We start from the raw sequence: 15742 nt of genomic DNA, 5'->3' as shown, positions 1-15742 counted from the left end.
AGACAGGCAGCCTCAGAGACGAGAGCCCTCTGCCGCGGGGCGTGCCTGGGACTTCTGGGTGGATCTGTGGCTGCAGCCTAACCCAGGCTCCTCCTGACTAATGCAAGTCCCTGCAGCACCCGCCTGTGTGGCCCAAGTGGCTGCTGACATAAAAGAGGCACACGGGGTTGGGGGGGGTTTCCCCAACCTGAAAAGGCTCAATTTTGCTTAAAGACAAAACCTTCTGAAAATCCCTAGGGCTGTGCGTTCCCGAGTTCTGGGTTAAACCAAAAGAAAGGGTTCTTGGCTGCCAAGGACAGATCATTCCAACCAGGCACTCGGAGAGGGAGGGATGGAGGGGACTGTGTAGGTGACCCCTTAGCAGGCTGCCTCCTAACTTCCTTGTAGGAACCTAACTGGACTCTGATTATTAGCCGATGGCCCACGGAAGGCACGCGCCCCAAGAACGACACAGAAGCAAACGCTTTAGACCCTGGATTGTAGGTGCTCAGTGTTTGTTTAGAGATGATTCCTAGGGATGGGAAATAGGGCTTGTGGTGTTAGATTTTCTGTTTGCTTGGCCAACCTGCGGTGCCTAGTTGTTTGGTCAAATACCAGCCTAGGTGTTCCTGAGAAGGTTGTTTTGTAGATGGGATTAGCGTCTACATCAGCTGACTTCAAGTAAAGAAGATCACTCTCAATAATGGGGTAATTGTGGATGGGCTGCATCTAATCAGTCGAAGGTCTCAAGAACAGAAATGAAGGTTCATCAGGTGAAGACTGTAACATTGAAATCCTGAGTTCTCGACCAGGCCTGTAAATCTCAGGCTTACCAGCCGCTGTACTGGGTGGGCCCCCTCCATCCTCTCTCTCTTTCATCCTGTTTCCGTTTCTCTGGAGACTCTGACTAACCCAGGTTCCTCTCTCATGCCATCAGCAGTGGCTGCCACGTGTCGAGGATTCTGAGCCACGTCTAGGCGCCACGATTAATAGCAAAGTGAAAGCGCAGAAGTTCTCTGTCATGTGGCTCCTGTGTGTCCAGGACCCAGGCCACCACGTACCGCGCAGGCTGAACCGCGAGCTGATTGGTCGAGTGAGTGAAGGCTCTTTGCCCTGGGCCTGGCCCGGGGAGAGACGCACCGGCTGGCCCACGGCACAGATGGGAGGTTGAGGTCCAGAGGCCCCGCTCAGGGTCAAGGGTGGACAGGTGGCTCATATGGGCACTGGACACGCGCCTGGCTTTCCACCCCCCCCCCCGCTCCCCACTGTCTTTATTTGACGAGGGCTCGAAGGGGAACAGAATGAGCAGGAGAGGGGGATCGTGGTGGTTCGCGCTCTGCTGCGGTTTCCTCCGCGAAGGGGACTTGCAGAGTGGCAGCCAGGGCCCTGCCCACGGGCTCGGGATGTCACGCCTCTGCCCCAGCCACACACATCCCGCTCTGCTGGGGCTGGGCTGGGCCCTGGCAGTGCCCCTGGCCATTCTGGGGGTGCTGGTTGCCCACGGGGGACTTCCTGGTTTTGTGATGGAGAGAGGTAGAGGATGGGCAGGGCGGCTGACAGCGCCCAGGGCCTTTCCTGGGGCCTGGTGCACACAGTAGGCCTCCAGCGGGGTTTGTTGAGTGACTGTAGGAACGTCCAGGGCAGGTGGGGATGGGAAGAGAGGGGGGCCTGAGATACCCACGCCCCACCAGGGTTGGGAGGGCCCTCCTTCCTGTCGAGGTCCCGGGTCATCAGGGCCACCATGCTCACTCTGTAACTCCCTGTGGCCTGGCCGTTTTCAAAGTGCAGGGCTGGCTTCATTACTAGTGCACGACTCCTTGTCCATCTCTGTCCCTGTGTCCCCACGACATCACAGGACTCTAGGAATGGCTGGGTTCCTCCAGAGCCCAGAGTGGACACAGGCTCAAACCTGGCTCTGGGGGACCTGAGACCACGCAGAATGAGTTCCAACCCTTTGTCACATGAGTAGAAACAGGATGAGAGTAATAGTACCCTCGTGAGAGGTTGTTGGAGGGTTCCACAAGTGAATAATCGTGAAGTTCTGCAAGTGGGGCCTGGCACATAGTAAGTGCTCAGCTAACGCCAGCTACCACCAGAGGGTGGGCGACTGGGGTGGTACCCACAGGGAGCCCCTTGTTCACCTCGGCTGTCTGTTCCCCACAGCCACCTGGTGAGGACAGCAGATGAGCATGGCGGCCCTTATGACCCCAATAATCCTGATGACCCCAGACCTCGATTGGCGTTTCTCAGAGCGCACTGAGGTCTGCCAGGTTGAGTGGCATACACCCAGGTGAGCCACAGGAGAAGGGAGGAGGGCCCGGCACTGGGACCTTCCTGGATGTGGTCACTCTGCCATCGACCAGCCTCCGCAGAACCTTGTCAGGGGAGTGAGAGGTGATTCCGACTTTCTTCTTTTCTGGTTTTCAAAACACGTTGCTCGTCTTCCTCGTGGGGAAAGCCGGCTGCGTGTGTGTGTGTGTGTGTGTGTGTGTGGACACGTGTGTGTGTGTGTGTGTGCGTGTGTGTGTGTGTGTGTGTGTGGACACGTGTGTGCTGTGGGGAGGAGCCCGTCTTCATTTCTCAGGGCAGGGCAGAGCCAGAGAGAGCCATGGCACACATCAGGACAGGGCCAGCCGTTTAGGGTGCTGTCCCCAGCAGGACGCGGCTCCTCGGCTCCTCGCATTGCGCAGCCTCAAACCTGAAGCCCCTCCTTGCAGCTGTTAGACGCCCCTGGGGTCACCCGCCCCCTGGGGCCCCTCCACTGCGTGCGCAGGGCAGGCCGACTCATTTCAGTATTAGCAGAAGTCAAAGAGGATCATGAAGTTAAATCTGCGGTGGGGGAAGAGTTCACTGAATGCACTTCAAAGCCGGAGAGAAGCGACCTCTGGAGCCGCTGCTGTGGATTAGCCTTGCCTGGATTCCCATCTGCTGCGGGATTATCCAGATCCCTGTGAATGGGCCCAGTGGGGCCTCCCTGTGGGCGGGGCCTTCCCGTGGGCGGGGCCTTCCCGTGGGCGGGGCCTCTTTATGGGCGGGGCCTACCCGGTCATGCGGGCAGCTGGAAAGTGTCTAATGGGCTTGGGCGGAGGGAGGGAGATGGGGGGGGGACGCTCTGTGAAGCTCTGGGAGCAGCAGAGGCGCCTACTGAGAGGGGACAGTCATTTGAGGGCAGGCTGGGAGAAGAGAGGTCCCCAGCTAGGGTGTCCAGAGTCTGCCAGGGGCAGGGAGGGCGGGGAGGGAAGGAAGCGGTTCTCAGAGCAGATGAGAACCCCCATCTCCACCGTCGGGGCCCAGTGACACAGACGAGCCGCGATCACCACCTGATTGGTCTCCGTTTCCTTCCAGGTGTCTATTGATTTTCGACAGCGTGGAGACAATGTGTTAGGCACTGGGGACACCAGGGTGAAGCAGACAGACACTAGCCCCTCCACTCCATGTGGGTGCAGAGCAGGGCGAGTGACTTTGGAGAGGTAGTCAGAGAGGGCTTCCTGGGGGAAGTGCCTAATGGATGGCAGTAATCGCAACAGCAGGCCTTTCGTGAGCACTTACTATGTGCAAAGAATGTCCTAAGCAAGTCCCGGCATTTTCTCATTTAATCTCCACGACGATTCTATTGTCTCTGCTTCTCAGTTGAGAAAACTGAAGCAGCGGGCAGTGGCTTGCCAGGGTCGCGGCCTAAGAACGAGGGACACAGAAGAAGAGAGCAACAGGGAGAGAAGAGAAGCCCTGGGAGGTGGCGCTTCAAAACAAGGAGGCAGGAGGGCCAGGGCTGGGATGGAAAGTTCTAGGAGGAATGCAGTGAGGGGAGAGGCTGGGGCAGGCCTGCTGTCCCATCCCGGGGTCCCACCTGAAGGGGTGACCCTCGAAGGAGGCAGGGGATGGAGTAAGTCCTGGAGATGGATCCCACCTGGGGAGGGCTGCGGCCCAGAACCTAGGGGTGGGGCCACCCAGAGCCAGGTTGACTGACGCCCCTGGAGCCTGCAGACCCAGACCAGGCCTCCAGGGGGAGCCCCCTCGCTCCAAGCAGGGTCTCGGTGATGCCTATCACTAGCAGGTGCGGCTGCTGCTGTGTCCTGGGGACTGGGGGACACGGACACACCCCTGTCCTGGGTTCTGAGCGGCCCAGGAGAGCTTAGATTCTGGTCCCTAAGAACCTGGATCCAGAGAGGTCCGGCTCAGGTCCAGGCTCCCTCCTAGAAGAACCCCGTTTCCACAGGGGAGCAAACCCACCCCCAGCCACACCCTCGCATGTCCATGGTCACTGTGATTGGTCAGGAGCCTGGTCCTGAGCCAATCAGATTATAGCACCCCCACGATGGCCCAATCAGACTGGAGGGAGCAGCAGCCCTGCTGGCGGTTGGTGGTGAGCCGTCTTCTTACCTTTTCCTCTCCCACTGGTTGGGATTGGTGATGTGTGGATCCCCTGCTGCTGGCAGCCATGCTGTGCTCGGGAGAACTTCCAGGCGTTTACTGAGCATCTATTAGGACCCAGATCTTGCACCAGGCACAGGGTGGAGGCAGCACTGTGTGAGGAAAGGGGCTCCTGTGTGGACCTGACTCTCCAGCTGGGGGACAGAGTTGGTAAAGGAACAATGAAACGAGAGAAGAAGAGAGACTGGGCCGCGAGAGCACAGCGCGGGTGACCTGAGAGATTGAGGGGCAGCAGAGGCATTTCCACCCCAGGAACATTGGGGAGTGCCCAGGGCCAGGAGGGGCAGCAGGGCCACCCTCTTCTACGGCACCCTGGCTCCCCGCAGCTCGCTGAACCCAGGAAATGTCCAGACCCTCACCCACCCCCACCAGAGCCAACCCACATTGGCTTCCCCGGCACACCAGAGGTCAGAGGTCATCAGGAGGAGGCTGGTAAGATGGGGAGCCCAGGGCAGTGGGGGGGCAGCCTGGGAGAGGGAGGCACCTAGGGCTGAAGGTGCCCAGACCCGAGGGCAAGCCCCTCCTCACACTGCACCAGGGCACCCTGCTCAGTGTGGACGGGAGAGACTTTCCCTATGGCTCTGCCGCCTCTCCACCCACCTGGGGGCGACAGTCACCTGTCAGACGTCCTTATGTTCATCCACAAGACGGAGGAGCTGTGGCCTTCCTCCCAGGGTCCCCGTGTTGGGTTCCCTTTTCCTTCCTTAGGGAGCCCAGGCGGCAATGGAGAAGAAAAAACAGATTGGAATCATTTTCTCATTTTACAGATGGGGAAACTGAGGCACAGAGAGGTGAAGTATTGACCCAGAGGTGCACAGCCTGGAAATGGCACAGCTGGGCCAGAAAGCATGGCCAAAGCTGAGTATGAGGCTGTGCCAGGCGGAAGGGGCTTTGCAGGCAGCAGGCCAGGGTGGTCCCACGGGAGAGCCGTGGCATCGTGGGGCCCCGTCGACGAGGCCACGGCTCCTACAGCATTCTGGGCTTTAAACACAGAGGGTGCAGGATTACTCAGCTGTGGGGAGGCCAACAGAGCAGGACAGGACAGTCACACAGTGCCAGAGGGGCCACCCAGAAGGCACCAGGGTGGGTCTGGAGGTGGCAGGGGTGGGGGAGAGGATGGAGCGGGTTACTGTGGCTTCCCCAGGCAGGATCAGGCCAGCACGGCCCGTGAGCTGAGCTGCGTGGGACTGGCTGTTGGAACAACTTCGGCTGCTCGGGGAATGGGGACTGCCCCTGGCTGGCTGGGTGCTGGCTCCAGTGACTGGGGCAGGGGTGACTCGTGAGAGCTCAGTTGGGAGGAGGTCGGGCCTTCACTCTGGCTGGGTGGTGGCATGGGGAAGGACACTCACTGCTGGGGGCCAGCCAGCCCCGGAGGCCAGCCCCAGAGGCCAGCCTCTCCCCAGCCAGCGAGGCCCCCACACTGCCGCAGCACCCCGGATACAGAGGACGATAAACTGCAGTTGGCAGACATTTCTGAAATGAGAAACCCCCTGCTCCTCTGGGTGTTTGACAAGGAGCGAGGAAGAATGTTCCGCCGCCAAGCCCCCTCTGGCTCCCAGGCAGTAACTGGGGACGGGAGGAGGCCGGCAGCCTGCAGAGGCAGCCAGGGATATGGAGGCACACAGGGCCCGAGGCTGGTGGGCCCGGGGCTGGTGGCTCTAGCTGGTCCCAGCTCTGCCCTCCACTCCCAGGGTGACCCTGCAAGCCACCCTCTGCCCCCGGACCTCGCGCTCAGCATGGCCGCAGGGTCACGGTGCTGGAGCACGGAGCCGGGCAGCCTGGGTTGGATTCTCCCTCTGCTACTTACCAGCTGGGTAACTTGAACAAGCCACTCTACGTCTCTGTGCCCCAGTTTTCTCGTGCAAAAACGGGGACAGTGACAGTCTCCGTCTCACAGGTCTTCACAAGCCAATGCACCCAAGGTGTGTGGGCGTGGGACAGAAGGCCCTTGCAGAGGCTCACACGTGCTGGTGGCTGTGGTCACTGGCTGGGCCAATGGCAGGGTGTGGGTGAGAAGGAATCTGGTGACAGGCACGAGGTGACATCTTATTATTGTCTGTATTCTGGGTGCTGGGGCAGCGGGGGGCCCTCCCAGGGCTGGCAGTCCCCAGATGTGACTGTCCTTCCATGTGCTCACCATTACCATGGCTTGGTGACAGTGATGAGTGGTCCTGTCCCTCCCTCTGTGTCCACGACGTTGGTGACCAGTGGACGCTGCTGTCTTTCCTATAAGAAGGAAAGATGGGCAGAGGCCAGGAGGCCGGGCGGGAGGAGGCCGGGCGGGGAGGCTCACAGAGCAGCTCCTGTCCCCGCCGGCGGCACCCTCCCGGGGCCGGAAGGCCCTGGGCCCCTCAGTGGCCTGTCCCTCCTTGCCTTTCTTCCCCCTCTTCATTTTCTTCCCTTGGGCTATTTTTGCTGCGTCTGTTTGCAAAATCTTAATATTCTCAATTTAAAAAAAATACAGGCGACTCAGCAGAGATGAAGAAAAGCTTTCCCTTGAGTTTTGTCCCCAGAAAACAAGGGACCCAGCCGACCCCTCCCCCCCACTGCCCAGACAGGACCCAGGTGAACCCCCATGGCCCTCTGCAGCTCTGGGTGGGGACTCGGTGCCAGTGGGCGTGGACGCACAGGGTCCCCTTGGAGGCTCTCGTCCAGCTGTGGTGGGCCGGTGGGGGTCCCCCCCCCGCACCCCTGTTTCCCCTACTGTAAACCCATGGTCTGTGCGTCCACCTCTGCCCAGGGCTGGGGACTGCCCTGGGTCCTTTGCCGGGGTCACTCGTTCATCGACAGAACTACTGAGCGGCTGCTGTAGAAGCCGAGCACTGTCCCCGACGCTGGGTCACACGTGGGGAAGGTGGGGGACAGTAGGCAGCAGGCCACCAACGCGGAGAACTCTACAGGACAGCGTTGACACGAGTGGACAGTGTGTCCCCAGGAAGCTGGCGCCCACCTGCCTGAGTCCCACCAGGGGAAGGGACACTGCTCCCGACTCCTGGCCCAGAGTGTCCTTCTCCTTGTTGTTCTGATGCCAAGAAGGAAAAGATGGTTGCTGACTTAGTTGATGGCTGACCGTTACTGAGGGCTTCACGTCCCTCCTGAGGGTCAGCTACGCACAACGTTTAAGGCCATTGTCTGCTGAGCACTGAGCAGGAGACGCCGCTGCGTGAACAAGGTGATGTCGGTTGGCACCCAAAGACCCTCCAAGTCTGAAACGCTGCCGCAGTCCGGCTGCAGCAGAATAACCGGGGGGTGACGAATAACTTGTGTCCGTTGATGCAGCAGGAATAGGAGCCGTTTATTGTAGGACAACAGAGCTATTTATACATTTTGCACAGCTTATCTTAATTAGCATAAACTAGATACATCAGTCAACCAATAAGGAATCTCCACACTTAATGGCTCGCGTTTGTTACTTCTCAAACCACTCCCTCTGGCATTTTGCCAGGCACCATTCAGACTTGTTTACGAACTCTAACATTTCCCTGGCAAAATACCAGGTGTTATTTTGACTTGTCTACAGACCTTAACATATCCCCCTTTTGTTTAATTTAAATAAGGACCATAGTGGTTTTTACATAAACACCATAAATAACCTGCTACAAACAGAAAGGGAGGATACAAAATGCTACAATACCAAGCCAATTGATGGCTCCATGCAAGAAGCCCTTGGAAAAATTATACCAGCAATGACACTGTTAGCAAAGATATCAAGTTACAATTTGTTGTACATTACAGTTTGTTGTCTCAGTCCAAGTAAAGCAGTGTCTCAATAGATTAACTCACAGTCCAGGTAAATCATAGTCCAGGTAAGTTCTGCAGGCAGCTAGCTTAAATCACAGTCCAGGTAAGTTCTGCAGGCAGCTAGCTTAAATCACAGTCCAGGTAAGTTCTGCAGGCAGCTAGCTTGATCCGAAGTCTCGTCCGTTTCTCAGCCAAAGTCTCCTCCGGTTTTCAGGTTTTCAGCAACACTGGAAACTCTTCCTCTTTCGTTTTCACCGGCACTGGGATGAAGGCAGGAACTCTGCAACGCTGGCTAAAGAAAATCTTGTAGCATTCTACTAGGAAAACAACCTTCTGAACAATTTAGTACATTATCTCAAGGTTTTTTACATTTGAAATAAGCCTTAATAGTGCTCATTACTCATTAGCTTCCAGGTGTGGGAGAACCATTGTAGCTTAGTTATTGGCATTGAAAATGACCAAACATCAGGGATGCTGGTAGCGTCTTCTGCCAGCTGTAGCATCCTGGGCACCCCAGATGGCCCCGGGGAGTGTCCGGACTCAAACTGCTACTGGGCACCGGGAGCAAGAGCCTGGGAGACTGTTCCTCCAGGTCAGGTCTAGATTTGGGCTCTTGCAATGGCGTCCCGCTCCCCGGGGAAGAGCCGGCTTCCTCTGCTTGGAAACTCCTTACTACACCATGATTCGCTCCTGCACATGGCAGCCGCTGCACTGATTCACGCACCCTCCGGTAACGAAAAGTATTTAGTAATAGCCTTTTGCTGCAACTTTTTTTCTGATAATTTTTTTTCTTCTGAACTTTCTTTTTCTTTCTGACTAGAGTTTCTGGGCTCTTATCAACACATGCCCTAATTATTCTTCGTTCCATTGGGGTGCCTCTTTCCCTTATCAATTTACCTCTCACCCCTTCCATATTTTCATCATAAAGACAATACAATACACTGAGACAAGACAAGACACAAACATACTGCATCAATCTTCTCCATTTTCTTGAAATGGCCATTTTTCCTCTCGCCCTATCTGTCTAGGGACGAGCAGATTGCTCCCGTCCTATCTATGGACGGGCAGCTTTTTTTCGTCACTTACCCCCGAGTGTCCCGGGGCTCCCCGTAATGGGCCACCATCTGCCGGGGGGTGACGAATAACTTCTGTAGATTGATGCAGCAGGAATAGGAGCCGTTTATTGTAGGACAACAGAGCTATTTATACATTTTGCACAGCTTATCTTAATTAGCATAAACTAGATACATCAGTCAACCAATAAGGAATCTCCACACTTAATGGCTCACTTTTGTTACTTTTCAAACCACTCCCTCTGGCATTTTGCCAGGCGCCATCCAGACTTGTTTACAAACTCTAACATTTCCCTGGCAAAATACCAGGTGTTATTTTGACTTGTCTACAGACCTTAACAAAACGCTCCAAAGTCTGAATTCTAGTTATTTTTACTTTTTATTTTTTGGTCTAGGATTGACCCCAGGGGCACTCTACCACGAGCCACATCTCTGTCCTTTATATTTTTTGAGACAATATCTTGCTGAGTGGCTGGGGCTGAACTTGAACTTGAGATCCTCCTGCCTCGGCCTCTGGGATTACAGCCTCCAGCAAAATTCAGAACTTTTTGAGCCTGACATGTTGCTGAGTAGGAAATTCCACACAATGAAACTCTGTTTCATGTACAGAACAATTTAAAATATGCATAAAAGAAAAGTGCTTTAAGGTTGGATTATAAGGTACATATGAAGCATATTTTTTTAAAATTTTTATTTATTTATTTACTTGTTTGTTTGAGGCAGGGCCTCACTAAGTCGCCCAGGCTGGTCTTGAACTCGTGAGTCCAAGTGATCCTCCACCCTCGGCCTCCGAGTAGCAGGGGTGATGGGTGCTGCCCCTGCCCAGCTCATAAAAGAGTTTTGTGTTTAGACTCGGTCCCGTCTCCTCCCGCACCCACAAATATTCCAGAATCAAAAATTCCAAAGTCTGCACTCTTCTGGTCCCAGGCATTTCTTCTGGCACGAGGTACTCAGCCTGCATGAAACACAGAGGCACAAAGTGGTAGTGACATGGACCGAGGTCACCCAGCCGCGGGGATTTGGGCTCTGGATTTTAAAGACTAAACCACTTCCTACAGCTCCCGTCACCCCAGAGAGTGCGCCAATCCGCAGCCCGCTGGGGTGTGCCCGGCTTCCCAGAGACCAAGGGCAGCCTGAGTGGGCTCCGGGCAGGCTCCCAACAAGCCAGACCTGGGGACAGGGTGGCATTGAGGCCAGGCATGTCCTCGTCCACAGAGGCCATGCCGTGGAGACGCAGCCGCTCCAAGAACAAGGACCACAGCCTCGCCGTGAGGCTCAGGTGGGGGACGCATGGGTGCAGGCCCAGCTCTGCCCTAGGGACCGGAAAGGCAGTGGACACAGGCCCTGCCTGCAGCCCCCCGAGGAGGGACGCCCCAGGAACAACCAGAGAAGCTGCTGGAGGGGAAGGGTGAGGAGGTGGGAGGGGAGGAGAAGCCCAGCCCCGCCCAGGCCAGCAGCAAGGAGCCCAGGGTCACCCACCAGTGGCGCCTCCCGTAGCCCTGGCCTCTTGGTGGCTTGGTGGCCCCGGGGAGTTGGATTTCTTGCCGTGGGGACTCAGGTTCTGGGGCTAGAAGCCGTCTTTCCAGGTCACTGTCCTCCTGTCCTCTGTATTCTGCTGGTGGGAGCAGTTACGGGCCACCCGGCCTCAGGGAGAGGACAGAGCCCGGGTCTCGCTGGGCCCTGAGAGTCAGCAGCCTGCGCCCACAGCCGCCGCACCCCGCGGCAGATGGAAGGTCAAATCAACGAGTTGACACATGCGAGTACTTAAGCAGGGCCTGGCATCTGGCGACAGCTCCGTTAATGCCAGCGCCATTACCACTGTCACCGTGGAGCGTGTGGTTAGGTGACCCTTTCTCCACGGAGGAAGCAGGTTCAAGGTCAAGGGTGGGCTGGGATCTGTGTGTCCTCTCTGGTCCTGCTGCCCGTACCCAGAGGTCCTGTGCCCAGTGCACCCTCAGGTCCCTCCCCCGGTTTGTGGCGCCCCTTGGCGTCACCCCCCTCCCTCCCTCCCTCCCTCCCCTGGGGACAGTTCCGCGGGTTCCTCCTACTCCAGCAATATTTTCACTACTCATTTAGCGCCATTAAAACTCAGCCATTAGCAGCGACTCCCGGGCAGGTGCGTGGGCCGCTCCAGCTCCGGGGGATGAAGCTCCCCCCCAACCCCCAGGATGAAGCTTCGGCGGCTCGGGGAGGCTCACCCTGGCGCTTCTCTGGAGGATGGAGGCTCAGGCCTGAGCCTGCCGTGGGTCTGGGCCCCTGAACCAGGGCAGGACCGTCTCCCTCCAGGACTCCGTTCCCCAGCTGCGAGGAAGAGCCGCGCCTGCCCCGTGCTTCCTGGGAACAGTCCTGTTCAGATCTAAGGGGGGGGGATCGGCCTCCGTGTCCCGAGGTCCAGGTGGATGGAGGAGTCCAGCAGTGAGCGGGGCAGATGAGCCAGCCAGGGCGTGGGTGCTGGGCGTGGGTGCAGGGCGTGGGTGCAGGGCGTGGGTGCTGGGCGCAGGCGGAACAAGAGTCAGCAGGGAAATACACAAGAGCGGAGCCCAGCTAGAGGGCCCGGGAGCACCCGTGTCCACTGTTCCCCCACAGGGGTCCTGGGCGCTTTCCCTGGCGGGCGGGGAGGGGGAGGAGGGAGCGGGCCTCCAGGAGGAGACCCCCACCCACGGGTGGAGAGGGGCTGGAAACCCGGGGACCAGAGGCCGAGGGAGGGCTGTCTTCTTCAGGTGGGTGCAGTGATTTGGGAGCCTGAGTACCCACCATGGGCTGGCACCAGGGCGTCTCCCCTCGTCTCTCTGGACTCTGCCTATTTGTGCCGCCCTGTGGCTGACCCAAAGTGCATTTGGTCATTTAAAATCTCCATCTGGCCAATTCCTTTTGCAGGATTCCTGCCCCCGCCGTGGCCTGACCCTGAGGCCCAGCTCAGGTCTCGGCTACCTGTCCTGCCCTCAGTGGAGTGGTTGGTGAAGGGGGAGGAGGTGGATAGTCCTGTCACTTCTTATGCTGTGTGATCTCAGGCAAGTCACCTCACCTCTCTGAGCTTCCCTCTTCCTGGTCATGAAGTAGAGGTAATGACTCCTGACCCGCCCGGCTCCTTGGGCTTTTGTGAGCCTCCAACAAACAACAGGCACAGACTCGCTTAGCCAATGGCGGAGCCCCGTGCCTGGGGCGGTGAGGAGCAGGAACCTATTGAGCAGATGGGCAAGGTGGGGGTCTCAGGCCGAGGCTGGACAGCAGGGCTGGGCCTGGGCTCTAGGCGGCTCTCCCCAGGACTCCATTCACCTGCCGCAGGGTCCAGGTGAGGCCCAAGCCCCCTCGCAAGATCCTGGAGCCCATGAAAGCAGGAAGGAGAGCTTGAGTGTGACCCAGAGGCCAGCGAGCAGGGGGACACCATAAAGAGCCCCCAGCTGTGCCCAGCAGCACCTCCGTGCCCCGTCCCCAGGACTTGTGGTGCCAGGAGGCCAACTCGTCCCAGCCAGCCAGGGGCGGTTTGGCTCTGAACCTGACTGCCCTCCGTCCCAGGCAGACCAGGGTCACCCTGACCCCCGAGCACCTGGGCTTGAAGCAAGGCTCTGGAGCAGACCCCTGGGTTTGAGGCTCCGCTCTGCCGCTTGCTCGCTGTGTGACTCGGGCTGGGTTAGTTGCCTTTTCTGTGCCTCAGTGTCCACGTCTGTGATATGGGAGTAGCACAGCCCTCCTGTGTCACCTGATCTCCCTGCATGTGGGGCCCCCCAAAAGACCACTGGCACCCAGAGGTGGCTGCAAAATGCCCACGGTCACCCTTTTCCAAGTCCCTTTCCCCTGGGAGTGGTGTGTGAGGACCCCCCTTGCCCAGCACCCTGTGGGCCACCCTGCAGGGGGCGCTGCCGAGACGGGGTGCCTGGTCCGCCCTCCGCAGGGAGCTGAGCTGGGGCGCATCATGACCACAGCCAGAAGTCAGCGCATAGTAGGTCTGGCCCGAGCGCAAGGCTGATCACTGAGTCGCACACTGAGAACACGTGGCATCTATGATGCCATAATACATGAAGCCACTCCTCTAGGACTCCAAGTCGAAGGCCCCGGGGGTCTTTCGGGAGAAACCACTTGTTACGGTCAAGGTGACGTGGAGGCTCTTGGGAGGAGGTGGCATCTGAACTGGACGTCACGGGGAGAATCTGGTGGTGGGGGAGGGGTGCGGCGTGGCCCTGGGGAAGCCTGGGTGGGTGTTCCTTCTGCTGCTTGGAGCGGTGTCATCTTGGCGGGTGACCTTCTGTCTCTGAACCCCGGGTTCCTTCGTCTGTGGAGTAAACACCCTTCAAGGAAGTGCCCGAGCAGCGCGCAGACCCCCGGGAAGGTGTGGTTCCTCAGGTGCAGCTCTAAGCGTCCCGTGTGGAAGGTCTTTGAGCAGTCAACAAACTTCCGTGGACTCCCTCTTGGGTGAGGGCCACCTGGGTGGGCGGGAGCCGGGGGTGCACGGAGGGGAACAGTATTGGGGGGCTGGAGTTGGGGGGCGCTAAAGGCTTCAGTAGGCAGGTGTGACTTCCCTCTGGGCCCCGAGTCCCCTGCTCGTCTCGCAAAAGCCAACAGTGGAAAGAGACGTGCTGGGGGGGGACACGCCAGGTTCACCCAGGGCTGGCCCTGAGCAGCTGTGTGGAGCCATCATCCCCAAAACACACCTCGAGGGGCTCCGCACAGAGGGCCTCCAGGGGAGGGAAGGGATGCAGTGGGCAGTGGACAGAAGCCCCCGGGCCGGGCAGGGTCTTGGTCACCCCGAGCGGGCGTCCCCTTTTATTCCTGCAGCGAGAAGGTCACATTGACCTTGACCTCCTGGGTCCAGCTCCTGCACTTTCTCTGGGTAAACGTCTTGGTGTCTGCCAGTTAAACCTCACACCCGTGTGCAGGCTTTGGCCCGGAGGGTGACAGGACCCAGGAGCGGGGAGGGGGGCCACTCTGAGCTCCCTGAAGGTCACCAGATGTGCTGGTTCCGAAAATCTAAAGGAGGACTGTGCGGTGAGCATCTCCACCCGGTGGGTGGGGCTCCGGTTTAGGATATAGACTCCTGGACCAAGGGGTGGGGGGGACTGCCAAGGACAAGTGCAACTCAGAAGACACCCCACACAGGGGGCCACTGTTCCGACCCAGGTGCTGCCAAAGGAAGGTGGGTCACAGTGACCCACACCTGTCATCCCAGCAGCTCGGGAGGCTGGGGCAGGAGGATCGCGAGTTCGAAGCCAGCCTCAGCAACAGCGAGGCGCTGAGCAACACAGTGAGACCCTGTCTCTAAATAAAGTACGAAATAGGGCTGGGGTGGGGCTCAGGGGCCAAGGGACCTGAGTTCAATCCTTGGTACTGCCCCTCCCAAAAAAGAGCAAGGTCCGCCCTCCCCAGGAGGCTCAGGGCAGAGGACCTGAGGGAGGATGTGAGTGCAGAGGGAAGGCCACGGGAGGCTGGCAGCTACCTGAAGCTCCTGGGCATGCGCCCTGTGGCAGGGAGGTGCCTGGGGTTCCCCTGGAAGGTGGCGATGGGGCCTACGCCCGTCCCCCCCAGATATGCCCAGGATGGGCCAGAAGAGGCCACCCTGCCATAGGCCTGTTTGGCGTGATGATGATTTTGAGCTGGTCATTCTGAGACATGGCGGCCACCAGAGCAGCTCTGAAAAGTCACCTCCTGGTAAGAGGAAGGCACCTCTCTGGGGGCAACCCCCTGGAGGGTGCCCGGGCCCCAAGGGGGAAGGACGGGCTCACTGGAGACCCTGCAGGGAGGCGGGCCCTCGACCGCACAGCCTCCCTGAGCTTGCGGTGCTGGGCTCCCCCAGGCCCTTCTTTCTGCTTCAGAAAATGGCGGGGTTCAAGTCTGAAGCCGAAACTTCCTCCAGAGCCACTGGCTTCCCTGGTGCCCGCGGGGACACATGCTAATGAACTTCTATTTGTTTCTCTCTTGTTAATCTGTCTTTTGTCATCCAGTCCCCGTTAAGAACTACAAAAGATAGAGAAAATTATTTTTTGTCCCCCAGAGCAGGGTGCAGGCAGGATGAGGGGGTGGAGCCACATGATTCTGCTGGAGGCCACTGCAGGGGACTGGCAAGGGTGGACCCCTCCCATTGCCTGGTTCATGGCCCAAGGCCCTGTTAACAGAAGGGGGAGGGGAGAAGGGCCCCGGCCTGGTTCAGCCTGGGTTTTCTGGGGTACGGGAGGCTTCGGGAGGAACGGGTGAGTCGTGGGGTTTTTGTGGATCTGGGCATGGAACCAGGGCTCACGTGTGCCAGGCGGGCGCTGGGCCATGAGCCGCCCACATGTGCCTTCCTGGGCCAGGCTCAAGAGGCTTGAAGGGCAGAGCGAGGGGGTGACCGGCTGGGGGACAGGCCTGTCTGCGGTGTCTCTGCCTGGGGTCTTCGGGGGTAGGGACCCTCCTCTCCTCTGGGGACAGGGAGGCACCTCCAGGGAGGACCCCGTGCCCTGCCGCAGGGGAAGGCTGCAGGTCCTTCCTAGGGAGCGTGGCTGGCCGCTTCTGCCGCCTTCTCCAAGGTCAGGTGCCAGATTGCGCGT

At 58.6% G+C, this 15742-nt stretch overlaps 1 long non-coding RNA gene across 1 annotated transcript; it reads right to left on the bottom strand.

Moving 5' to 3' along the window:
- Window positions 1-7692: 7692 nt before the first annotated feature.
- LOC144367904 (uncharacterized) lies at window positions 7693-11208 on the bottom strand. Its single transcript, XR_013427523.1, has 2 exons — window positions 10704-11208; window positions 7693-10179 (listed from the first exon to the last, which is right to left on the bottom strand). It is a non-coding gene; the product is annotated as an uncharacterized LOC144367904 (long non-coding RNA).
- Between the last annotated feature and the right edge of the window lie 4534 nt (window positions 11209-15742).

Source organism: Ictidomys tridecemlineatus, chromosome 11 (genome assembly GCF_052094955.1).
Source record: "Ictidomys tridecemlineatus isolate mIctTri1 chromosome 11, mIctTri1.hap1, whole genome shotgun sequence".
NCBI classification, from domain to species: Eukaryota; Metazoa; Chordata; class Mammalia; order Rodentia; family Sciuridae; genus Ictidomys; species Ictidomys tridecemlineatus.
Note: the sequence above shows the minus strand (reverse complement) of the source record. Positions and strands in the feature narration are given on the sequence as shown.